The following is a 27051-nucleotide window of genomic DNA, read 5'->3' on the forward strand; positions in this document are numbered from 1 at the left end:
CTACAAATGTTGTAAACGTATGGCTCTGAACACTATGGGACTTAACATCTGAGGTCATCAGTCCCCTAGAACTTAGAACTACTTAAACATAACTAACCTAAGGTCATCACACACATCCATGCCCGAGGCAAGATTCGAACCTACGACCGTAGCAGTCGCGCGGTTCCGGACTGAAGCGCCTAGAACCGCTCGACGACTCCGGCCGCCGATTTTGTAAACGTAGATTTGACTTTTATTAACTATCTTCCAAGAGAATTCGAAGAGCCTGTATTTCCTCATGTGTTCCTACATTTCTTCAGAATTCAAACTGATCTTCCCCGAGGTCGGCTTCTACCAGTATTTCCATTCTTCTCTAAAGAATTCGTGTTAGTATTTTACAATCAAGGCCTGTTAAACTGGTAGTTCGGTCATATTTACACGTATCAACAGCTGCTGACGGTGTTTCGCCCGAGGTTCACAATACGGGTCACTTACTAGACAGCTGTGATGGTGCATTTTATTACTGCTATATGGCCCACGGAAGCCCATTTGAGTGTTCCCAATAGCACAATGCTACTCCCACATGCCTGCATCAGAGGCTCCGTACGTGTTTCGAGCACCAATCCGCCTGGAAGAGGACAGCTACCGCTGTAACGGCAGCCGCTCCTGGGGGGCATGGACTTCGGACAGAACGCATGACACGGCACACCATGGTAACAGAACGTCCTAATTCACAGGACTTAAATGACAACAATCGGAAGATAAAACGTCTACTACGGCTTGGATGTCATTCAAAACTTAATTCAGCAATACTGACCACAGATAATAACCACAAAAAGTACATGCACAGCTTTCGGAACAGCAGCCGCTGTTGGTCGGCGCACAGCACGGATACAGCCCCGGACGCGACGCGGACCACAGAGCGAGCGCCTAACGCAACATCGGCATAAATACCGGACTCATTCCAGTCTACTTTACGAGAAAAAGACCTATCCTTGAGGAAAACCTAAGACTAAATGCACAGCAGCTACCCTGGAGGGATAAAGTGAAGTATTTAGGCGTCACATTGGACAAGAAGCTGCTCTACCACCTGCACATCAAGGAAAGGAAACAAGAAGCTCAAAACCTAGCCAAGGCCGTCTTCCCCATATTAAAAAGTGAAAACCTAAAACTGAAAACAAAACGAACATTGTACAAAACCACAATTCTGCCGACGATGACGTATAGCTGCACCTCATGGGGTACCACAAGCACAATCACCAGATACCAACTACAAATCGTCCAAAATAAAGTGCTGAGCTGGATCCTAGGGGTCTCACCATGGGCACGCACCAGAGACCTCCACGGGAGTATGGAGATGGACATGCTAGACGAAACAGTCAGGAAATTTGCGACACGGGTCCATAACAGACTAGGTATCATAAGAGACAACTGCAGACATTTGACTAACGTAGGCACCAGCAAACCTAAGCAATGGCACAAGCAACGCGTGCCATGTAGCATAATTGAAGAGCCAGCAGACTAAACTGACACCTAGTAGATTAGAGTAAACATATAACGCTGTAGATAGATTAGAATCATTAGCCACCTCTCTAAATTAATGTGTAGAAAGTTCATAGCTCATACGGATAGGCAGGCACGACTCAAATACTACTTACTAAAATAAGCTAGTACTCGCATCCGAAACTAAAACAAAGTACGACAGCCCAACGGCGAATCGCCGCGGAAGAACCAAGAAGACAACGAGAACGTCCAACCACACAACTCCTGAAGAGGAAGAGGAAACCACCATCCAAGGAGGCGGATTGGCGGACGAAGTCCGAAAACCATAACATTCCTGTCCCCAAAGTTAAATAAAGAGTGCCACCACAGCACAACCATGTAAACACACACAAAAATACACGACGAATGGGCAAAGCCGATGGGCCTTTCTTCAACAAAGTGACACAAAATTTTAAAAAATTAAAAAAAAATAAAAAACACTAGAATCAGTATCAGACAGCAGCTGAAGAAGGCTGAGAGTGACACAGTTGAAATATCGTGCAGGAAAGACGCGAATAACCAGCAGAAACCCGATAAATCAACATGAGAAAGCTTCAGCATAGTCTGTCAGTCATGTGGAACTTCTCAAAACTTCTCTCCTTACTACTACGACATGTTCACATTTAAATAATCTTGCATGACCCTGAATTTTGAAGGCGCATTTAATAATTAACGTACAGATAATGTGCCGCTTCAATGGAAGAATTACCCTTACAAACGATGCTGTAATCCTGCAGACTCATTTGGCTGCGTCTGTTGGCTCACGCCAATTCGTCGAGGCGAAATAGTTCTAGCTGATTTAGTGGCGGCTGTGCCGGTGAGTAACCTCCCAGCTCCTCCTTAATGGGCGTCCGCGGCTGGCCGCTTGCAGCCGGTAGCCGGGGTGCTGCCGTCACCCTGGACCGCAATCAGGATAATTCCTCACTCCGCGCCGCCTGTCGCGGCCGGATAACGCGACGCGGCGGCGGCCAGACCTTGCACAATGTTAATCACGCCACGCGCCCCACTGGAATCCCGCTCGCACCGCCGGCCTTGTTTTCTCTTCTTTAGACGACTCCGTCGCACTGCCGTGGCAGTCCCGCTTCTTACGCCAACTGCCGCTAGCGAGCAGGTCGCGTTGCCAAACCTGGAAACGGACTCTCGAGCCGGTTACTCGCAGCAATTGAGAGCACGAAGAACAGATCATTAAGCAAAGCAATTTCCTTACTCATTCAGGCGCGGCTTTACGCTTAATGGTAGAAGCGCGATTAAAATTGGATATCGGCAGTAACTCATTCAGAAATTAAATACTGTTAAATTATTGAGTCAATATGGTCTCTTGGACAAGAAGAGAATAGAAGCTTTCGAAATGTGGTGCTACAGAAGAATGCTGAAGATTAGATGGGTAGATCACATAACCAATGAGGAGGTATTGAATAGGATTGGGGAGAAGAGAAGTTTGTGGCACAACTTGACTAGAAGAAGGGATCGGTTGGTAGGACATGTTCTGAGGCATCAAGGGATCACCAATTTAGTATTGGAGGGCAGCGTGGAGGGTAAAAATCGTAGAGGGAGACCAAGAGATGAATACACCAAGCAGATTCAGAAGGATGTAGGTTGCAGTAGGTACTGGGAGATGAAGAAGCTTGCACAGGATAGAGTAGCATGGAGAGCTGCATCAAACTAGTCTCAGGACTGAAGACCACAACAACAACAACAACATGGTCTCTTTTTTCGTAACTTCTATGATTTCGTCACTTAGCTCCCATGATGAAACGAATATTGATGCGAGTGTTATTTTCTCAGAGAAAGCTCATAGTTTTTTTCCATATAATATACGTTGTTTGTGTTACTACTTACTTACTGCTGTATTCTATTAGCCATACGAAATATATATCGACAAAACTCTTTGCATCAATCCGATATGTCGTGCTAGTGCCGTTGTCCCTATACCGATCGAAAAGTCGCATTTTACGTTGTTTGTAGACGTATCAGCGCTACTTACTGGTAGAGCTCCCGACTCGAATGGACTGCAGATTTCTCGTTAAGGATCATTAGGAACGCGCCGGCCGAAGTGGCCGAGCGGTTCTAGGCGCTTCAGTCTGGAACCGCGCTTCCGCTACGGTCGCAGGTTCGAATCCTGCCTCGGGCATCGATGTGTGTGATGTCCTTAGGTTAGTTACGTTTATGTAGTTCTAAGTTCTAGGGGACTTATCACCTCAGCTGTTAAGTCCCATAGTGCTCAGAGCCATTTTTGAGCCATTACGGACGCGTTAGAGATGTCTGTGGAACAGTAGAGTGGTCAACCCTCATGCCACGAAGGACGATCGCGACCAAAGATCAGGTTCGCATCATCACGTTACTGGCAGAAGGCTTTACAATCAAGGATGTTGCTCGACTTGTGAACTGGGATCAAAGTATGTCGTGCGGATGTGGAATCGATTCCAGATGACATGTGGTATTGATAAGTCTGTCCACGTTCGACAGGTACGCAGTATGATAGATATGTACGAAATCTGAGTGAAAGGAATTGTGGCCTAAGTGCTTCAGAACTGAATTCGGCGTTCGGATACGCTACAGGACATTACGTGTCGCAGCAAACTGATAGGAGGAAATTTCATGATGCGAATCCCCATATCTGACTACCATGGCGAGCACCACATTGTACACCACAACACTAAGAACTTCGATCTAATTAAATTTACCTTGAAACATTTGAGTCTCAACTTTATCTATGATAATGACAGAGGCCAAAGAAATGAATTAAAATTTGTGCTTGGGCTAGGACTTAAAGCCAGGTCTGCTTGATTCTTAGACAGGAGTGCTACTCATTATACCACTGCAGCAGTATAAGCTGTATCGCTGCCCTACGTAACACAAAGAAGGGGGAAATAAGCTGAAGACATTAGCTGAAGTTAGTGTTAGGCAGGGCCGCGCAGGATTAGCCGAGCGGTCTAGGGCGCTGCAGTCATGGACTGTACGGCTGGTCCCGGCGGCGGTTCGAGTCCTCCCTCAGGCATGGGTGTGTCTGTTTGTCCGTAGGATAATTTAGGTTCAGTAGCGTGTAAGCTTAGGGACTGATGACCTTAGCAGTTAAGTCCCATAAGATTTCACACACACATTTTGTTAGGCAGGGAAATGGCCTAAGGTTGAGTAGTGGTATAGTGGACAGCACATCTGGCTAATAAGCAGGGAGACCTAGCTTCAAGTCCCACATGTGACACAAATTTTAATTTATTTCTTTAGCCTCTAGCATTGTCATAGACTCCGTTGCACATGGAAAAGAGATCACACAGAATGTAAACCCGAGGACTGGCGTCAGTTGTTGTTTGCAGACCAAACTCAGTTCTGTTTGCACACTGATAAACGAGAACAACGTGTTCAGAGACAACCCTGGCAATATCGAACAACATCAACAGTGTCCCACATGTGCAGCAAGGTGGTCGTGGAGTGATGTGCTGAGGTGACGTCACATGGGGCCACTACACAACTGTCTTGGTTGTTGATAGCAATCTCACTACTCTACACTACTTGGACGAGATTCCACAACCAATAGTGGGACCGTATCATCAACATTTCGCCGACGATTACATCGTAGTGGATAACAACTAGCGTCCTCATCAGCCGTTCTAGTGAACAGATTCTTCAGCATACCGGGACCACTGTAATGCAACCAGATCGAACACGTGTGAGATCGATAGAAACGAGGGAACACGTCTGAGATCGATAGAAACGAGCTGTTTTTGGACGTCGATAGAGATCATGTAACTCTGCGTAAATTACACAGCACGGCCGTTGAAGAGCGGGACAATTTGTACCAGGGCTAGCTGGATGATCTCACCGATGGTAATGCACGAAGGGTTCAAGCCTGCATCCGAGCAAGGGAATGTTCCATTACGTACTGACTTTGCTCAGGAGCGCCGAGAAAATCCACTCATTGAGAGCAGACGATGTTGTCGTTGCACAATATTTTATTTTTATTTAATTTTATTTGATGACCTGGAAAATTTGCAGATGAATATATACGCATACCTCAGAGCCGTATGTACCACGAATTTCGGAATAAAGGGTGATGCAAAAATTTTGCGGATTTGCGTATATTATTATTTCTTCGTACCATGGACGTCTGAATCCAACCATAGAAAGTTGCAAATTATCGGGTTAAAGCTGTCCTGAGACTGCACGTATAATCGTAAAACATGATAATCGAAAATAAGTACGTTCAAACGCTTTAGGGGGAATGCCCAGTATACCAACCAGTCCATGACCTGTTCGTTCTCAATGAATTCGACGGTAAGATCCACCTGCAACATTATGAGGCTTACAGCTGATGGGCGTGACGATTTTCAGGCAGGTAGGTGCTACAATACTATTATTTAATGTTTCCTCCAGTAGATGACACATCTCTTCAAGGATAACTTATTTTCTGCCAGTTTAGAGTTTTTCATTGTCACACTGATAAGGACAGGTATTATGGCAGTATTATCTTAAAGAATAATTTGAATTCTTTTGGAGCGTGCTCATGGTTTGGCCGGAAAGGCTTACTGCATTTACCTCAACAACTGCTACACTCATACAGATGTCGAGTAAGAACTCCGACGTTGTCGGCCTAATGGGTCGAAGGAGAAAGGAGTTCCCTGACTGAAAAACTGCAGATGTGAGAATACGTAACAGCGTACAGAAACAATCAGGAGCTGATGAAATACAAGAAGGAGACGGACATTGCGATCTTCACCATGTTCCAAGATGATAAATTTCACGAAGTAAATTCAAAGACTGGCATCACGAAAATGGCAAATGTAGTCATGGATGACAACAGGAATGTGGGAGGCGTGGACAGGACTGATTCCCAATTTAAAAGCTTCCGAATGGCAAGGATCAGACTGAAACAGTATTATCAGAAATATTTCGCCATTTATTGGACGTTGCATGTTCTGCGCAAAAAATATTGTGGGGGAAAAGCAGACTGGACATCTTAAACAGGCTCGGGGAATAGTTGGCTGCGTTCTCTCCACAACAAGGATCATAAATTGGACGCTCACCTCCAACACTGAAAGAGACTCTTCTTACAGCCAGATATTCCAGAATTTTGTCAGGCACTACGAAAGAAAGACCAACAAGGAGGTGTGGAGTACGCACGACTAGAGGTCTTCGAATACAGATATCACATTGGTGTGAAGATTGTGCAGTTCCTCTTTGGGCAGCAACATACTTTAATTTAAAGAGAAAATTACTCGACACTAATCCGCCCGCCATACGGTCCATGAAATTAAATAACCAAATAAATGTTTTAACGAATGAGGAAAGCACGTGGTGTGACTTCGCCAGCCAGCGTTCGGGGGAATAAGGTGGACAACACACTCTCGGGAGATTAACCGAAAAGTTGTTTACAAAACATGCCACATGTCGAATTTGAGTGCCTACTGCAATATTTTTGTCCGACGCCGTAGTTGCGTGGTCAGTGTGGCTGGCTGCCAGGGGAAGACCCTAGTTTGATTCCCGGGACAGCCAGGGATTTTCTCTTGGTGAGAGGACTGGAATGGGGTGTCCTCAGCCTCGTGATGACAAATGAGCTACTTGACCTATAGTAGAGGCTGCGGGACGCGAAACCGCCCGGGAGAGCGGTGTCCTCCACCAACACCTCTCATACCGCACCTAATGTCGCCATCGGCAAAGGATGACACGGGGGCCCATAGTTACCGATGGGCTAGCGGTTTACATTACGTTATTGCATTATCTACACGCTACTCGTCAGAAGCTAGCAATTTATTTACAAAACTGCACTTATAACACATGTATTTCGAGTCAGACGGTTTAATGAGGTGACTCTGTACGGCTATTAGGAACTTGAAAAACTGCAATTGCCATCAGATCTGCAAATTTACTAATTATTTTCCGTCGGTTTCAGTCATAGCGACCATCTTCACAGTAAGACAAATGGCTGTACATTCGATGAAAATGCAGTTCAACTTTCCATTCAATAAAATGGAGACCATCAGAGTCATAAAATATTTACAGAACAACATACACAGAAGAGCCGAAGAAACCGGTACACCTGCCCCCGCGAACGTGCAGAAGTGCTGCAACACGACGTGGCATGGACTCGAATGATGTCTGAAGCAGTGCTGGAGGGAATTGAAACAATTAATCATGCAGGGCTGTCCATAAATTCGTAAGAGTGTAAGTGAGTGGAGATCTCTTCTGAACAGCATGTTGCAAGGCAGCTCAGATATGCTCAATAATATGCTCAATAATGTTCATGTCCGGGGAGTTTGGTGGCCAGCGGAAGTGTTCCTGGAGCAGCTGTGTAGCAATTCTGGACGTGTGGGGTGTCGCATTGTCCTGCTGGAATTGTCCAAGTCCGTCGGAATGCACAATGGACATGAATGGATGCAGGTGATCAGACACGATGCTTACGTACGTGTCACCTGTCACAGACATAGACATATCAGGGGTAGCATACCACTCCAAATGTATAAATGGTTCAAATGGCTCTGAACACTATGGGACTCAACTGCTGAGGTCATTAGTCCCCTAGAACTTAGAACTAGTTAAACCTAACTAACCTAAGGACATCACAAACATCCATGCCCGAGGCAGGATTCGAACCTGCGACCGTAGAGGTCTTGCGGTGCCAGACTGCAGCGCCTTTAACCGCACGGCCACTTCGGCCGGCCCCAAATGTATACATCCAGCAGCAATACAAAGCCTCCACCAGCTTGAATAGTCCCCCGCTGACATGCTGCGTCCATCGATTCATGAGGTTGTCGCCATAACTATACACGTCCACCGGCTTGATACAATTTGAAACGAGGCTCGTCCGACCAGGGAACTTGTTTCCAGTCATCAACAGACCAGTGTCGGTGTTGACGGCTCAGGCGAGGCGTAAACCTCTGTGTCGTGCAGTCATCAAGGGTACACCAGTGGGCCTTCGGCTCCGAAAGCCCATATCGATGATATTTCGTTGAATGGATCGCACGCTGACACTTGTTGGTGGCTCAGCAGTGATATCTGCAGCAATTTGCGAAAGGGTTGTCCTTCTATCATGTTGAACGATTCTCTTTAGTCGTCGCTGGTCCCGTTCTAGCAGGATCTTTCCACGGCATTAGCGATGTCGGGTATTTGATGTTTTACTGGATTCCTGATATTTACGGTACACTCGTCAAATGGTCGTACGGGAAAATCCCCAGTTCATCGATACCTCGGTGTGTTCCATCAGTCGTGCGCCGACTATAACACCACATTCAAACTCACATTAGTCTTGATAACCTGTCATTGTAGCAGCAGTAACCGATCTAACAACTGTGCCAGGCACTTGACAGGCGTTGCCGACCGCAGGGCCGCATTCTGCTTGTTTACATACCTCTGTATTCGAATATGTATGCCTATATCAGTTTCTTTGGTGCTTCAGTGTATAACACTTTATGATTTCGATGCCAGCCCAAAAGTGACTTTACTATGATTAAATAGAACGTTCTCGAAGGTAGTATCACGAGGTCTATAGCACCACAAGACGAGACTCGATACCTCTGCGAAATGAGAACTCACCAAACCCGTATAATTGCTTATCTGTTTTAGATGGATGCATGCAGTCTGACAGCCGCAAGCTCTGGGGAGAGGGCCACGCCAGTGTATGTATGTACGTGGTACTACAAGCTTCCAAGATGCGACAGGCACGATCTCTGCTAACTGCAGGCCTATTGCTGGCTCTGAGACCGACGCTGTGGACTTCGCGCTTTCCAGCCAGTGGGCCACTTCCAAGCCGACTTCCAGTCGCCGCGAGGCTCTTGCCCCGGAGGGCGGCTGCTCGAGACCAAGTTTGTCCACCGCCACCCACCCTCGCCTGTGCGAGCACACTGCTGCTGTCCGCCGCCACTTGCTAAGGCGGACACTATCGCTGAGAACGGTCTCCCTCTACGGCGCCTGCGACGGGAATGCGCAGACGGGGTTCCCGCTGAGCCACTGGCGCCGCAGAGGGCCGCGGGACGCCTGCTTGCCTCAGCGCCTTCGCACTTCACTCGCTGTCTTCAGCACAGGTCCTGGAGAGCGTTGCCACAACAGAGCTGTTGTAGTTGGTTCACTAGTAAAATGCTTAATTAATATGATGCTTAAATGAATATCCTTCGGTTGATATTGAAAGGTTACTTGTTTGGACAATTTAATTGATTGAGAATGTTGACAAAGTTTAGTATACTAACAACATTTATTTTACCAAACAAGATATAAATTATACTAACTAGTTATAGATTGAATTCCATAAACAACTAACAGTTGATTAAACACTCCACTGGGTGGCGCCTGGCAAAGACAGTTTAACTAGGTGATCAATGAGTCAAATATTCTGGCCTTAAAAATGTGGATAACGCAAGCTGAATTGATCTGACTCGGAGCAGATTTTGATTGATCAAATCTACTGAAGTTTCTGTACATTAGTGCAACTGAGAGCAAGTGGCGATTGAGATCTGTACGCCCTGACAATGCCGGAGCGGCAGCACGTTACCCCATTTACCTCGTGCAGCGACGTGACTTGCAGCTGGCGAGATGTGTGCGGCGGAAGAGGTGAGACGTGTTGGCGATACCTGTGGATCGATCGCGGCCACTATAGAAAAGCAAAAGTCTCACGGTCTAGCGATTAGGCAGATGGATCGCAATTAACTCTCTACCAGAGCCCTGAAATCACGTTGGAGTTCAGTGTGTGACACACCCTTTCGCTGGTCGTACAAAGGACCAATTTGGCTCACTTATACGACAGAGCGCACAAGGATACCAAACATCAAGACTGGTAAACCAAAAACGAATAAGTGTGCCCTTGGCAAACGAGTAGTCCGAGACGTTTGAAGTCACACTATCGGTACAGTAAGAACTTCACCACAGGCTCCCTGTCTAACCTTGAAACGTCCCCTTTCAATAATAGTACACTACTGTGCTTAAACTGACGCACAATATTTTTTTAGCGCAACGCAATCTGACTTTCAATAATCTCTACAAGAGAATGGCCCTGACTAACATTAACCTGTACTTTTCACAAATCACTTACCTCACAAAAATCTTGGTTACACCCACTACTGCAATACAGCCAGCGCCACTACTGCCAGCTAAATAAAAGATTCAAACTATGGAAGGCACTAACTACTGATAGGGATAGTTAGCAAATGAAAGAGATTAATAGAGAACAAACAATGTATTTACCTTGATTTTTATATATATATATATATATATATATATATATATATATATATATATATATATATATATATAGAGAGAGAGAGAGAGAGAGAGAGAGAGAGAGAGAGAGCAGTTCATGACAAATTTCAAAACTCCGCCATCTCTCTCCCCACATCCACCACTGCTGGCGGCTCACCTCCAACTGCGCAACGCTACGCGCTGTTCACAGCCAGCTGCCTAGCACTACAATGGCGAGTATTACAACAATGCAAAGAAGCCACAGGCTGCACACAGCACAGCCAGTGATTTTCATACAGAGGTGGCGTTACCAAAAAAGCCTAAACAGCCTACTTACATAGCCCCCATGCTCCCCACAAAAAATTTTACAAATTGGTTTGGGCAGTGGCCAATACAGATTTGAAAAAATTTTTCATTATTACAATAACAGAGAAATCAAATGCACACACTTATTGATACAATGTTGGTCAAAAGCTAAACTTTCTCACAGTCCATAAAGACATTCCTAATCGTTCATCACAGTAAAATATCAGTGTTTTTCTCAAAGTCTGAGCAGTAAAAGAAAATGCACACGGAAGTAGTGGATTTCCATGCAGTCTTGAAGAAGTAGTGTTGTCCTTCCAACGGAAAGACAGTGCTGACTCTTGACATGCAGGCAGGTAATGGGCCACAACAGAGCAAACCCACAGCAGAGTCATTCGAAATTTTGAAGAGTATTGTTTGGTAGGTCATCACAGAGCAGACCCACTGTAGTCCTGGTAGCGATTACGGTATTGGTGGGCCACCAGAGGTGCAGACCCACTGCAGTCCTTGTAGAAATAATGGTAATGGTGAGTCAGCAAAGACGCAGACCCACTGTAGTCCTTGTAGAGATAATGGTACTGGTGGGCCACCAGAGGTACAGACCCACTGTAGTCCTTGTAGAGATGGCCAGCAGCCATCTGTTGTGACTGTGCAGGTGCACAATCACCACTGAAGAGTCTTGCGGATAATATAGCAAGTCCATAACCACCACTTGTCCACTCACAAAGTTTTTGGAATAGTCCTTAGAACCAGCAATGCTGTTATCCAGTCCCTTGCTGAATTATTAACACACGTGCAAACACTAACAGTCCCTACTTCTCACATATTGTCCATATACTATGACCAACAAAAACGTGTGCAGTGAAATGTAACTTACAAGTTGCTTAATTTGATGAACTGGTGTCAATTACAATTTTATAACATAAGAACACAATAACGAAAGTACAAAACACATCAGTAAAGAACATAACAATACAGATAACATTTGTGGTAATAGGGGCTTTACAAAAGAATAGAAATAGACATATACATCAGTGTTACAGGAATTATGACATGAGTACATACATAAAAGATCAGAATAACTTTCGAAACATCAACTTCACACATGAGCATTAAAATAAAACAAAATAAATAATGTCTAAGCATATTTACAAGGTAAATAACATATTATTAATGCCAATTATATTTGAGGATAACAGTATTCCTCATCATAGTGAATGTAGCTTAGTATTAGAAGAAGAAAAAATTCTATGAAACTACACAGAGACAGGAAGAAAACAAATACACAAGGGTACACAAACACATAGTGGGATAACACAAAAGGAAGGGCCAGGGTTTGTTGTACTGCAGTATTTTGCAAACAAAACTTTCTTTACTTCTTGGAGATCTCCCTTCGTTCATCATTAGTCCCAAAAAGTCCTATCTATACCTGCTTTCTATATTCTATTCATATTTCTTTCAAAAATAATTATTTCTCAGTGCACAATACTCATTTTTGCCAAATCTGTTTCTTATATACTCTACCCCTCTTAAGCTAACTTAAATCTACTGAGCTCAGATGCTAAACTAAGGGACGAGGCAATGCAGCAGCACAAAACAATTAATATAAACAGCAATAAAAAAAACGCAGATTTGCGAAGCAAGCAGCATTAAGAAATTAGCAAAGCAATTGTAATATTACAACTAATCTAAGGCAATGTGCAGCAAACAATAAAAATAAATCATTAGTAAAACTGGCTTAACAGAATAATACAAAGTTAAATTCAATAACACTATGCCTGGCAAACAGCAGCAACTTATACCTAAACATGACATAGCTCAAGCAGAAAAAATATTACACTAAAAATGGCCATGTCTAATACCTATGTCACATCTTAACACTAGAGCGATGCATCACGAGAACTTACACTAGCAGATAAGTTACCAAATCGTAAAGAAATAGTTTATGCAATTCCTGTGAAGGGAAATGTCTTTTTATGCTCCCTCATTTTTTGGAAATATATCACAAAACTATTATTTACTGGATCTGGAGACAGAAAATATTTATATTAGTACATCTATAAAATTTTATTTTAACCAGTGCTGCAGTGCAGCTAGAAACTAGATATTAAACAAAATGAGTAAATATGTACAAAGGACGGCATGAAACATCATTCATTAGCCATATGGCATTTCATAAGGCAGTAAAAATTCTCTCAATTCTCGAGAAAGACGCTTGTCATAATCAGGTGTGCAGATGTAAGTATCTTTCCAAGTAATGAGCGTGTCGTATTAGCGGTGCTTTCTACAAGGAATGTCAATAGCGAGGTTAATGGCCTCCCCCTTTTTTTTTCACCTAATGGCTGTATCTCTAGGTGGCTGGCACACCTGGCCGCTCACAACGAATTACTTCACGGTCACTTACCTTTCTTAACGAAATATTTACGACAGCAGTTTCCGCTACAGTGACAGTCTCATAAAAAAATATTTCACAGGTCAAGAATTAGCGTTGCAAATCTGTAGAAACAAAATCCTATAAATATAACAGCGTCCAAAAAATTTTCGCCAGCATTGTGATACATTCACGCATATACACACATTTCATAACTATTAAAGTACGATTCTTAGTTTCCAACAACCTTTTTCACAAACCATAGTCCCTAACTTCTATTCATTATTCATATACATATAAACACGTAACCACATTCCTTATTGATCATAAACATACCGCAACAACATAATACACATAGTCGTCGTAAAAATAACATCATAACACCTCAGTCAACTCTCAAAATCGTCGTAGCTTCCTCCAATAATATCAAAACTTAAAAAAAATTCTCTTCTCATGTCAAAAGTGTCATCTACCTCAAACGTACTTTAAAATCATGCTCCCTTACCAAATATATCATTCAAAGCTCTCATAGTATCACAATGGTTCTGAAAAAATATGAACGGATCACAAAGTACAAACAACATACAATTTCGTAAGTGTGAAGTTGTCCAACTGTGTAATTGCGTAAACACCTGTCACTGACGTAGTAAAAAGAATGTTTATTTCTCTGTCAAATAATCAGATAGCTGTGTAATTTATGTGTTGGAGAAATATGGTACCGATGTGTAAAGTTGTATAAGCAAATACCATATTAGCTAGGGTTCCTTGTGGTTGCCACACACATGGTACACAAAGTAAGTGTGTACCCCCCTGAGGATTAATGTAATTATACCCTCAGGTGTTACAGATTATTGCAATGGAATGAAATGTATCACGGAAAAACTTCGTATGATTGTACTTCAAATATCTTTAAAAATAAATGTTTTAAGTACCAAAGTAATCACTCAAATGCGTGTCCTGTAGCGCTAAATGTGCGTCTTGCTGTAAGATAATTCTGTGGAAGTGTCGTAATTATCGTCCTCCGAAAGCTAAGTTCTGCAAAAGTCAATGTACTTACCTCATGACAAAACAAAAGTGAAATGCTTTGCGTATAGATATCTTAGTTATTACGTACCTTACCGTGATCAAGAAAGTACTATAATGTAACGTATTGTTGTGCTACGGAAAAGGCTGACTCATTGTAGCTATACCACAAAAGTTACTACTAAAACATGTTTTCCTTTCCAGAATAATACATAAAACTGTGCAGACATGAAACAGAAACACCGCAAAAGCAACATTGTAAATTGTCACTCATTAGTAGCGTCGTGATAAATTCGTGTAGCTGTTACATAAACTAATCACTGTGTCATCTGGTATCTCACATAAAGTACTTTAAATCCAGAATGTATTTTCAAGTAAATCAAAATGTTGCATTAAAATCTCATTAGCTATGTTCTAAGCAAGTAAGTCTTATAGTCGTTACGTAATCGTGCAACTAACAAGCAAGAATGTACAAATACAACAGTGTGTCGCCTGTTCACAATAACAATGCATTCTTAATTTCTGTTTAAATAAGTTCTCTTGATTCTTGACTGGATATTTAACTTCAAAACATTGTTGCATGTTAACAGTTTCTTAAGTCTGGCAAAGCTTACTAGCAATGTAAAGTGAAAAGTTATATGGCAAACACAAAGTTAAGAAGCAGATTATCTTTCAATAAACGGTTTTCCATGTGAAATATGGTGTAACCCTTTGCTCTTCCTAGTACGCAGACTTTCAACTTTAACGCAATTGTCAAGTGGTATACGTCGGTAAAGAATACTGGAATTTTTCTCAAGGTTAGCGTCTATGTTATTTTTCCCTGAGCCAGCGGGCGCACGCGGCTGCCTGCTGTGCGAGTCATTGTCTGTCTCTTTGTTGGCGCGCGCCGTTATTGGGATTAGGAGACCTAACTTCTACAAATTCACTCTGACGAGAAGGCCCTGCCCTGTTTGAATCCCGCCAGTTCTGATGCAATTCAGGTCTGTCGTTACGAATATATCGTCTGTCGTCATGTCGGTAGATTCCGTAGTTTCTTCCTTGTCCGTCACGTGGTGGAGAATTTCTCCCTGAATCGTAACTGCGCGCTGGACCGTTGCGTCTAAAGTTATTCTGTCTCCCTTGATGATAATTATTTTGGTTCCCAAATTGTCTGTTTCTCTGATTGTCTCTGTGATAGTCACTACCACGGAGAGGTGATCTTTCCCTGTAATTATTACTACTCTGCCAATGGTTCTCATACGGGTGGTGTCTGTTTTGGTCACGATATGTGTTGTGAGAATAGCCTTGTCGTGTCCAGTTATTATTTCTTTCATCGCGGAATTGCGACGGATGTGATCTGTAATTGTTGTGCTCCAGCGTTCCGCGATTGTCAGTGTCAATTTCCAGTTCTTGTAACAGTCCCTGAAAAGCTTCAATGTCGTCTTTGCAACGTCCTGCCAAAATAATATGTCGTAAATGTTCAGGTAATTTGATTAAGCAAATGCGGATGAGTTCTGAGGGGCTGTATGGGTTTGACAGGTACTGATTCTTGTGCAACATGTCTTCAAAATATTTCACAAGACTGGAGAATTCAGATTGTTCGAAATGTTTCATCATTATGATGCCATGTTTTACTCGGTCTTGTGTGGCTTGAGACCAATATGCTGAGAGGAAGGCATGGTAAAATTCTCCTTCACTGTGACAATCGTGAATGACCGATCGCATTCTTACAGCTGGTTCATTCTCTAAGTAGCCACACATAAATTCTAATCTGTGTTCTAATGACCAGTTGGGAGGAAAACAATGAGAGAATTGATGGAGCCATGCTTGTGGATGAATGTCGTTGCCAGAATTCTTAAATGTTTTGAATTTACGTGTAGTAATGAACAGCTTATAGTCAAAATCATCATGTCGGCGAGTCGCATATCGGTCATTGTTAGGTCGTGTCGGCCGTTCCATCTCAAAATTCGGTGCACATTGCCAATTTCTTTCATAACTTCCGAAATGCCCTGTGTTATTATTTTGCGGCTTTTCCGTATTTCTAAGTCCCTCATCCCGTATTGGGGCGCGAGTGTCCTCTGAAATACGTAATTCTTGTATTACCTGTGTCAGCTGATCTTGTACTTCCCGGATTTCTCTTTGGTGTTGATTCAGATTTTGTTTCAGTTTCCTAATTTGTTCGCTCTCTTCTGTGTCATTAAAGACTACCGGTTTTGTGTCATTCAGATTATCATCTACCTTCGTAGATAAATTAGTGAACTGATCCGAAAGTTCGGCTACTTTCTCCGATAGTGTACTTATTTCCTCAGTGTGTTTTTCTGAACCAAGTTTCAGAGTATCTACTGTGTCCTTTAAGTTTTCCTGAGATTTTGCAAGTTGCGTAACCTAGTCGGTAGATGCAACTGAGTCAAATTTAGCTTGCAAGGTCTCATGATTTTCATGAACAATAGTTTGCAGTTCTTTTATGGCTGCTTCGTGATTCTGTAATGCATTTTCATGCCGCGAAAAAATAGGTTGAAAATGCTCACAAATTTGTGTTTTTACGTCGTTACAGACTTTTTGACATTTCGATTCGATTTTATGTAACTCAGTAGTTAAATCTTCACGTGTTTGTTCAAGTGTGGTGTGAAGATTTTGTTCCATTGCGTCTAACTGTTGCTGTGTTTGTCTCTGGTGTTGTTCCATTGTGTCTAACTTTTGAAGATTTTTTCCACTGTGTCTAACTTTTGAAGATTTTGTTCCATTGTGTCTAACTTTTGTAGCTTTTGCTGTGTTTGACTCTGATTTTGTTCCATTTGTTTCTGATTTTGTTCAAGCGTTGTGTCTAACTTTTGTAGCCTTTATCCCATTTGTTGCATTAACTGTAATAACAATGCACTGGTGTCTGAAACACGTTCCTCAGTGCTTTTCGGCAGTGAAGTTGCACCGGCAACATTCACATTTTGACAAGCAGAAAATGTGTCTTGACTTATTTGAGAAAACGGTGAGGACTCAAAACCTGAATCTACAGTATTTGCAAAATTGTGTCCTGTCATTTCGGATTCCTGAGGCGAGCTGTTGCCGACCGATCGATCGATAATGCTTCCCTCTTCACTAATTGTTTCACTGTCCACGCCATTGTTTGCCGCCCGCTCCATTTCCCTATGCACAATTACCAAATTACTACTTTGAACATTAGTTAATTCATTACACAGCGGTGCTGATAAGCTACGCTCATCGTCACTATTATTTCTCAGTTTACTTTGGAGCCTAGTGTTACGTTTTTCACACGCCATTATTGTCACAGTATTTCACACGACAACACAGAAAAACACTATTTGAAGAGCAAAAATAGGGGAACACATTAACATAGCACTGAAAATAATATCTACTTAATTCCAGCTGCGAAATAATTGGTGCAAAACTACATGCGTGCCACACCTGTTTTACTGTACAACAATGAAAGACTGCAACTACAAAGGAGATTCTCTCTACAATTACGCGCTAGCAATAAACAAAATCTGTTGTGTCGATTCCCTAAGGTCTCGACACAATGAGTGGCTAGGTGCACGCGAAACTAACGCAGACGGGCGTAAATTCTGAAACAGGAGACTGGATGAAAACTATAAAGAAAAGAAGAGAGATTTTAATATACTTAACTTTAATGTAGTCTTGTTCTTGTTGAAATACATCTCTTGCATAGTAGTAAGCAATTAGCAATGATACACATGGCGCCTTGCTAGGTAGTAGCGATGGACTAGCTGAAGGCTATTTAATCTGTCTCTCGGCAAATGAGAGGAAGACGTGATACGTGTGGTCGCAAGCTATGTCGTCCGTACAACTGGGGCGAGGTCATGTCCGTGTCTTGTGACCTGCCATGTGGTGGCGCTAGGATTGCGAGTACACAGTGGCGACACGCGGGTCCGACATGTACTACAGGACCGCGGCCGATTTAAGTTACCACCTAGCAAGTGTGGTGTCTAGCGGTGACACCACATTCCTCCCCCGCAAATCGGCGAACGGTCGTGAGATAAGGCTTCCGCCCGCCGTGGGGAGGACCCCATGTTGACGTATGCGATGAGGTGGGGAGCCTAACAACAGGCGAGGCTGTGCCACCCGCACCCGGCCATTCGGTCCGAGGGGAGCTAGGAAACGCCTGCAAACCTAGTCCAGGGTGCACGTCAACATGAGGTGTATGCGCACGTAAGGAGACAGAAGGGTCGACCTCCATGTGGTCGGAGCACCCGACGGGCGAAGACGACATCTGGTCCGGAGCGGGCAAGAGGTCCATGGCGGAGGACGGCTGGTCACGGGAAGCAAGCGGCGGCGCGTGACCCAGAGAGGCGCGTGGCGGCTGCAGCGAAGCGTCCGCTGCTGGCGGCGCCGGCGGCGGCTGCGGCGGCGCGACGCCATGAGGCAAAATGGAAGGCATCGTCGGTAACACCTGGGGATGAGGCGAGCCAGTAGATGGGTCCCCAGGGCGCTGACCTGACGGCTCCGTCGCTGAAAGCAGACGGGGAGCGGCAGAACCCAGGCGACGACAGAGGCGCAGCTGATTGAGATGCCGACGCACCTCACCAGAGGCCCCCAAAACCAAATACATCGCGCGGCCGAGGCAGCGAAGAATGCGCCCTGCGAGCCAACGCTGTGAACCGCGATAGTTGCGATAACAGACAACGTCGCCAGGAGCAAAAGCAGGAGTCTGCCGCTGCACAGGAACCTGATGTGGCGGATGCAACAAAGACATCAGAGTTCGATGAGGACGACCATGGAGCAATTCAGCCGGCGAGCGACCATCGCGGGGCTGAGAGCGATACGAAGACAAAAAGAGCAACAAAGCGTCCTCCCGAGAATGCGACTCTTTCAACTTCAACATCTGGGACTTGAAAGTCCGGACCAATCGTTCAGCGGCACCGTTTGACTGAGGCGAAAACGGCGCGGATGTCAGATGTTGAATACCATTGGCCTTGCAGAACGACTGAAATTCTGCGGACAGGAATTGTGGGCCATTGTCGGAAACAATAGTCTGCGGAAGACCTTCAATGCAAAAGATAGCAGACAAGGCTTGGATTGTGGCAGAAGACGTCGTGGAAGACATCCGGACAACAAAAGGAAAATTACTGAAAGCATCGACCACAACCAACCATCGAGCATTCCAGAATGGACCAGCAAAATCTATGTGCAAGCGTTGCCAAGGGGAAGTGGCTTTCGGCCATGCAAAGAATTTCCGCGGCGGTGCGGATTGTTGTTCGGCACACGCCACACAAGAGGAGCACATATTCGTAATCGCAGCATCGATTCCGAACCAAGTACAGTGCTGACGAGCAAGTTGTTTCGTACGCACTATACCCCAATGTCCTTGGTGAAGAAGCCGTAAGACAGAGGACTGTAACGAACGTGGGACCACGACTCGGGATTGATCATTATCGGAACGCAACAACAAAACACCACGTCGGACAAAAAGTCTCTCCTTGTGAGCAAAAAAACGGCGAACCAAAGGATCCGCGATCCGTGACTTTGACCAGGGCCATTGCGTAGCAACAAAACGCAAAACGGGAGCAAGGACAGGGTCAGCCGCTGTGGCTGTAGCTACACGACGAAAATCAATCGGAAACGATGCGACCACGTCATCGGCTTCCGAATCAATGAACATGCAAGCAAGTTCGGAAGAATCGAATGCTTTATCCTCAGCAACAGGCAAACGGGACAACGCATCAGCGTTGCCGTGCTTAGCAGTGGACCGATACAAGATATCGTAGCGGTACTGCGAGAGAAAAAGAGACCAGCGAATGAATTTCTGCGCCGTACGTGGAGGTACAGGCTTGTTCGGATGAAAAAGCGATGTCAACGGTTTGTGGTCCGTGATGATGGTAAAGTGACGACCATACAAGAAATCATGGAACTTTGTTACACCAAACACAAGTGCCAAAGCTTCTTTCTCTATTTGTGAATAATTTCTTTGCGCAGATGAGAGCAATTTGGACGCAAAGGCAATAGGGCGATCATGCGAGCCATCTTTGTGCGCAAGCACAGCACCGATCCCGAAATCCGATGCATCGACCATCAACAAAAGGGGTTTTCGGGGATCGAATGGCGTAAGGCAAGTATTTGAAAGTAACGCCGATTTCAACTGGCGAAAGGCGCGTTCGCATTCCGTCGTCCAGACGAACGGAACACCTTTACGGCGTAAGCGATGAAGCGGAGCTGAAATGGAAGAAGCATTGCGCACAAATCGGTGATAATAATTTACCTTACCCAGCACACTCTGTAGCTGTTTTAAGTTCTGCGGTGACGGCAAGTCCTGAATGGCACGAAGGTGCTCTGGACTCGGATGTATACCTTGGGCATTAAGGACATGGCCCAGGTACGGTAAGTCACGAGCAAAAAACACACATTTGTCCTTCCTCAAGCGAAGACCATTCTGACGCAATACCTGAAATAATGTCCGGAGATTCTGCAAATGTTCGGCTTCTGTCTTTCCTGAGATCACAATATCGTCCAGATAGTTCGCAGCCGTAGGGACCGACGCACAAATAGTTTGTAAATATTGCTGAAACAAAGCAGGGGCGGATGCACACCCGAATGGCAGTCTTTTGAAGCGATACAAGCCAAGATGCGTGTTTACCACCAAGACGCGCTGGGAGTCTTCGTCCACAGGTATCTGCAAGTACGCATCTGCTAGGTCCAATTTTGAAAAATATTTTCCCGGGCACAGTTTGTCAAAAAGATCTTCCGGGCGGGGCAAAGGAAAAGTAGCAGTCACAAGTTGCGGATTCACAGTTGCCTTGAAGTCCACACAAAGTCTCAGTTTTCCGGAAGGTTTTGGCAAAATTACTAAGGGTGAGGCCCAGAGAGAAGCCTGCACTCGTTCAATGACACCTTGAGATTCTAATTCGGCTAATGTTCGTGCGACCTCATCACGCAATGCGTGGGGAACATTGCGCGCTCTGAAAAATTTCGGTTGCGCGTTGTCTTTCAGTTCCAAATGCGCTTCATAGTTCTTAGCGCAACCAAGGCCCGGTGCAAAAATGTCTGCAAATTCTTCACAAAGACTAGAAACACTGGCGGAAGGCACAGTCTGATTCACTGATAGGACCTGATTTACAATAGACATATTAAACAATTGAAACAAATCTAAACCAAACAAGTTCACTGCACTAGAGGAACGAAGAACATAAAATGACACAAGTTTTGTCTGTCCCTTGTATGTTGCAAGAAGGCTGCACTGTCCTAACACAGGTATATGCTGTCCTGAGTAACTAGTTAACGTAACATTTGCGGCACGCAATGGCGGGGCGCCCAGTTGTTTGTACGTGTCGTGATTGAGCAATGAAACAGCAGCTCCGGTATCGAGCTGGAATGGGATCACTTTTCCTTCAAAGTCTAAGTCCACAAAAAGTTTATTGTCTTGTTGACGACAAGAGCGACTGTCACGTGCAATTTGAACGGAGACAGGTACAGAAGCACTTGCGACTTTACGGGATTTCCGGCGACGTCGACGCACACTTTGGGTGGGACGAACACAGTCACTGTTAGCTAAAGTGTCACTGGACGGGTGGGAATGAACTACATGGATGTCCATGGGCGAAGGTCCACTAGCCTGATTGTCCTGGGTTCGATTCCGGCGCGAAACAAAGGGCCTGGAATTTGTGTGATTGTCTGATCTAAGCTTTTTCTGGCAAACACTTTGTACATGTCCTTTCTTTTGACAGTAAAAGCAAATAGCTTGGCGTGACGGGCAATTTTCACGCGAATGTCTAGTTGCACACCGCGGGCAAGATTTCACTGCATTTGCTTGCTTACGCGGCGCACGTGGTTGCAAGCGAGGCGGCCGCAGCGAAGTCGGGCGCGAGGGCCGCTTAGCGTCCCGTGCAGCGGGCCCGGCGGGCCGATTAATGTGACACACTGCTGGCGAAGTTTCAAATGATTCCTGAGCAAAGTCAAGTGTGTCTTGCCTGTCCAATATGTCTATCACTTGTTGCAGGGAGGGATTAACGAGTTTCAAAATCTGTTCCCTTATGCGAACATCAGAAACGTTCTGTGCAATTGCATCACGCACCATAGTATCTGAATATGGGAGGCCACATTCACAGGCAAACGCGCAGTCTCTAGTAAGTCCTTGCAAAGTTGCTACCCACTCCCTATTAGTCTGACCGGCCGTACGTTTTGTACGAAAAAACGTATACCGTTTTGCAACAACATTAACTGTTTCTTTGAAATAGGCATCTAAAGCCGACAAAATTTCTTCGTAGGACAGAGTTGCTACGTCGCGTCGGGGAAACAATTTCACTATCACCCGGTAGGTAGACACACCGACACAAGAAAGCAAAAACGGCTGCCGCTCTTTACCTTGAATTCCATAAGCAGTGAGGTGGAAGTTGAACTGATCGGCCCACTCAGTCCAGCTTTCGGTTGTGGCCTCAAAGGGCCTAAATGGCGGTGCGACAGCGTTGTGTGGCTGCGGTAGCGAAGAAGCGGCTGCCGCCGCATCGGTTTGCAGCGCACGTTGACCCTGGACGAGCTGTCCAAGGGCTTCCAATAACGCCTGCGTCTGCTGATTCTGCAAGCGAAAAAATTCGGACAGTACATCTGGAGATTGCGGCGAAGCCATGACACAAGCAAATTAGAGCAAATATAACACAAAGACTGCAACGTGGGCGCGGCACCACTCCTCGGCGCCAAAATATTGTTGTGTCGATTCCCTAAGGTCTCGACACAATGAGTGGCTAGGTGCACGCGAAACTAACGCAGACGGGCGTAAATTCTGAAACAGGAGACTGGATGAAAACTATAAAGAAAAGAAGAGAGATTTTAATATACTTAACTTTAATGTAGTCTTGTTCTTGTTGAAATACATCTCTTGCATAGTAGTAAGCAATTAGCAATGATACACATGGCGCCTTGCTAGGTAGTAGCGATGGACTAGCTGAAGGCTATTTAATCTGTCTCTCGGCAAATGAGAGGAAGACGTGATACGTGTGGTCGCAAGCTATGTCGTCCGTACAACTGGGGCGAGGTCATGTCCGTGTCTTGTGACCTGCCATGTGGTGGCGCTAGGATTGCGAGTACACAGTGGCGACACGCGGGTCCGACATGTACTACAGGACCGCGGCCGATTTAAGTTACCACCTAGCAAGTGTGGTGTCTAGCGGTGACACCACAAAATCTACACTAATTACACAAACTACAAAAAAAAATCAGAAGATTCCAGTGAGGTATCCTAGGCTAAGGGTCGACATATGAAACGTCCCCTTTCAATAATAGTACACTACTGTGCTTAAACTGACGCACAATATTTTTTTAGCGCAACGCAATCTGACTTTCAATAATCTCTACAAGAGAATGGCCCTGACTAACATTAACCTGTACTTTTCACAAATCACTTACCTCACAAAAATCTTGGTTACTCCCACTACTGCAATACAGCCAGCGCCACTACTGCCAGCTAAATAAAAGATTCAAACTATGGAAGGCACTAACTACTGATAGGGATAGTTAGCAAATGAAAGAGATTAATAGAGAACAAACAATGTATTTACCTTGATATCATCATATATATATATATATATATATATATATATATATATATATAGAGAGAGAGAGAGAGAGAGAGAGAGAGAGAGAGAGAGAGAGAGAGCAGTTCATGACAAATTTCAAAACTCCGCCATCTCTCTCCCCACATCCACCACTGCTGGCGGCTCACCTCCAACTGCACAACGCTACGCGCTGTTCACAGCCAGCTGCCTAGCACTACAATGGCGAGTATTACAACAATGCAAAGAAGCCACAGGCTGCACACAGCACAGCCAGTGATTTTCATACAGAGGTGGCGTTACCAAAAAAGCCTAAACAGCCTACTTACAACCTACTTGCAAGTGGTCTCAGGACAGGTCCTAAGTACCAACCACACGTGCCAGAGCTTCGACCAGAAGAGCTTACCAGACCAATGTCCCGCACCCGAGTGCCTCCCACAAATCCAGAAAAAATTCCGTTTTCCAGCAATGTGCACAAACGACACCACCTTCACACTGCCTTGAGCCAATCACAAGGCTCTAGAGGCGATAAATCTTCCCTCCCACACGACAGCACCAACTCATTTCGAACTAGGGCAAGAGTTTAGAAACCTGCATCTCTGAAAAAATAGTAACTGCCAATTACTGGGTTTTTAAAGTTTTCGCAGAGGGGGAAAGATGATTTTCTCTGAAGTCGAGTCTCTTCCCAAGGCAACAAGCGAACAGATACAATCTCAAAGATCTTTATCTAAATCGCCTGTGCCTTGGAGCTTGTAAGTCCTAGCTATGAGGTGTAACAAAGATTCCATCTCTAAACGTTTCTCACATGCCGTAGTTTTCTTACACAACAGGGGTGGCGGAGGGAAGTGGCTCACTGGCCTTCTTTCAGTATGAAAACATGTTAATTTTTATTACGCTTGGCTCTGCACACAGTGCCCGGTTTATGACTCCACTGTGCAGGCATGTTCCTTTGGGACCTTAACTTTTCCCTGCCTATCGAATGTTCAAATAACTTACAGGTTTGATGCCAGGTGACGTCACCCGGAGCGTGTTGCTCCAACGCAATTTGAATCGCGCGCCAAAAACACAACAACCAATCAGATACTGTGCTCGACATCTATAGAGGATCCCAGAGTGCCCCAGAGAGCATCCCAGAGTGCCCCAGAGGGCTGCAACACTAAGAAGAATCGCTTCTCGGCTTTTGGCAAGATCAATGTGTAATATTTGTGGCCCTTAAAAGGGCCGTTTATTGAGAACTGCTTTCAATGATTATATAAAGTACAATCACCCACAATACGACAATCTTCCAAAGAAGAAGGACCACTAGCCTTCAGCCATAAGTGAATACTACAATCGGAATTTATCTTACAACGTCTACGACAAGACAAAGACAAACTCCCGTGCGGAAAAAGGTAGGAACCCTCACTGGCAATAATAATCTCAGAAACTGGTATAGTATGGTAAGCTAATATTTCCCGACTTTCAAAGGATTCCAAACCGTCTCTAACTGCATTGTTACAAGCAACGAAAGCTACAGTTAGCCATCCGTTACCCAAACTGGAGGAAGAAGAAACTTTCATTAAAGAAAAAAATAATCTCGCACCACAAAATAGCAATAATTATCTCAGAAACAGGAATAGTACGGTAAGCTAAGATTTCCCGTGTTTCAAAGGATTCCAAACCGGCTCTTCCTGCATTGTTACAAGCAACGAAAGCTACAGTTAGCCATCCGTTACCCAAACTGGAAGAAGAAGAAACTTTCATTAAAGAAAAATTAAACCTCGCACCACAAAATAAAGTAGGTCCATGAATAAGAACAAATTGAGTAGTTTTACCTACTCATCTTATTTCGTTCTTTTTACCCTTCGCAGATGTCGAAACACCAAGAGTGCCGTCCACATTGACAAGTGATTTGTAAACCAGTTGTGGAAGATGCCTGTAATGCCAATGGCAGTTGGCAAATTAACAATGTATCATACAGTTAATGTTAAGTTTACTTATGGTGGTGGTCAGCATGATAATACTTTTCTGAAAGCTGCCACCTTGAAGCCTGTGACACATACTGAATGGTTTAAGATGTATGGGTGTCATTATTCTCGTGTTTTGTGTAGTAAAGCTGTGGTTACTATGAGTGGCTTCAATATTCATACTTTGTTGTATCCTCATTTTCGTCGTCGCAGGCGAATGTTGGTTTACAAATCACTTGTTAATGTGGATGGCACTCTTGGTGCTTCGACATCTTCTGCCAAGGGTAAATAGAACGAAACCAGAGGAGTTTCTAAAACTGCTCAATTTGTTCTTATTCATGGACCTACTTTATTTTGTGGTGCGAGATTAACTTTTTATTTAATGTAAGTTTCTTCTTCCTCCAGTTTGGGTAACGGATGGCTAACTGTAGCTTTCGTTGCTTGTAACAATACAGTTAGAGCCGGTTTGGAATCCTTTGAAAGTCGGGAAATATTAGGTTACCGTACTATGCCTGTTTCTGAGATTATTATTGCTAGTGAGGGTTCCTACCTTTTTCCGCACGGGAGTTTGTCTTCGTCTTGTCGTAGACGTTGTAAGATAAATTCCGATTGTAGTATTCACTTATGGGTGAAGGCTAGTGGTCCTTCTTCTTTGGAAGATTGTCGCATTGTGGGTGATTGTACTTTATATAATCATTGAAAGCAGTTCTCAATAAACGGCCCTTTTAAGGGCCACAAATACTACACATTGATCTTGCCAAAAGCCGAGAAGCGATTCTTCTTAGTGTTGTAGCTCTCTGGGGCACTCTGGGATGCTCTCTGGGGCACTCTGGGATGCTCTCTGGGCTGCTCAATAGATGTCGAGCACAGTCTCTGATTGGTTGTTTTGTTTTTGGCGCGAGATTCAAATTACGTTGGAGCAACACGCTACCTAGTATTACTTGGAGCGTGTTGCTGGAAAATTCATTTCCGGTGCGATTGCGTAAGCTGATAAGAGTCCACATCCGCTGCGTGCGCCAGGACTGATGCTATAAATAGCACACTGTTCTGTCTAGCGCATTCACTTGGTTTGAGTGAATAGCCACTGAGGCACTGCTTCTTACAATGATGCGTAAACAGGTTTGCTGCCAGGTGACGTCACCCGGCAGCAAACCCATAAGTTATTTTAACATGTTCCTTTGGACTGTCATCACTGCCCAAGCTTCTGCTGGCGCCACAGCAGGTATAATGGCGT

Source organism: Schistocerca nitens, chromosome 8 (assembly GCF_023898315.1).
Source record: "Schistocerca nitens isolate TAMUIC-IGC-003100 chromosome 8, iqSchNite1.1, whole genome shotgun sequence".
Lineage (NCBI taxonomy): Eukaryota > Metazoa > Arthropoda > Insecta > Orthoptera > Acrididae > Schistocerca > Schistocerca nitens.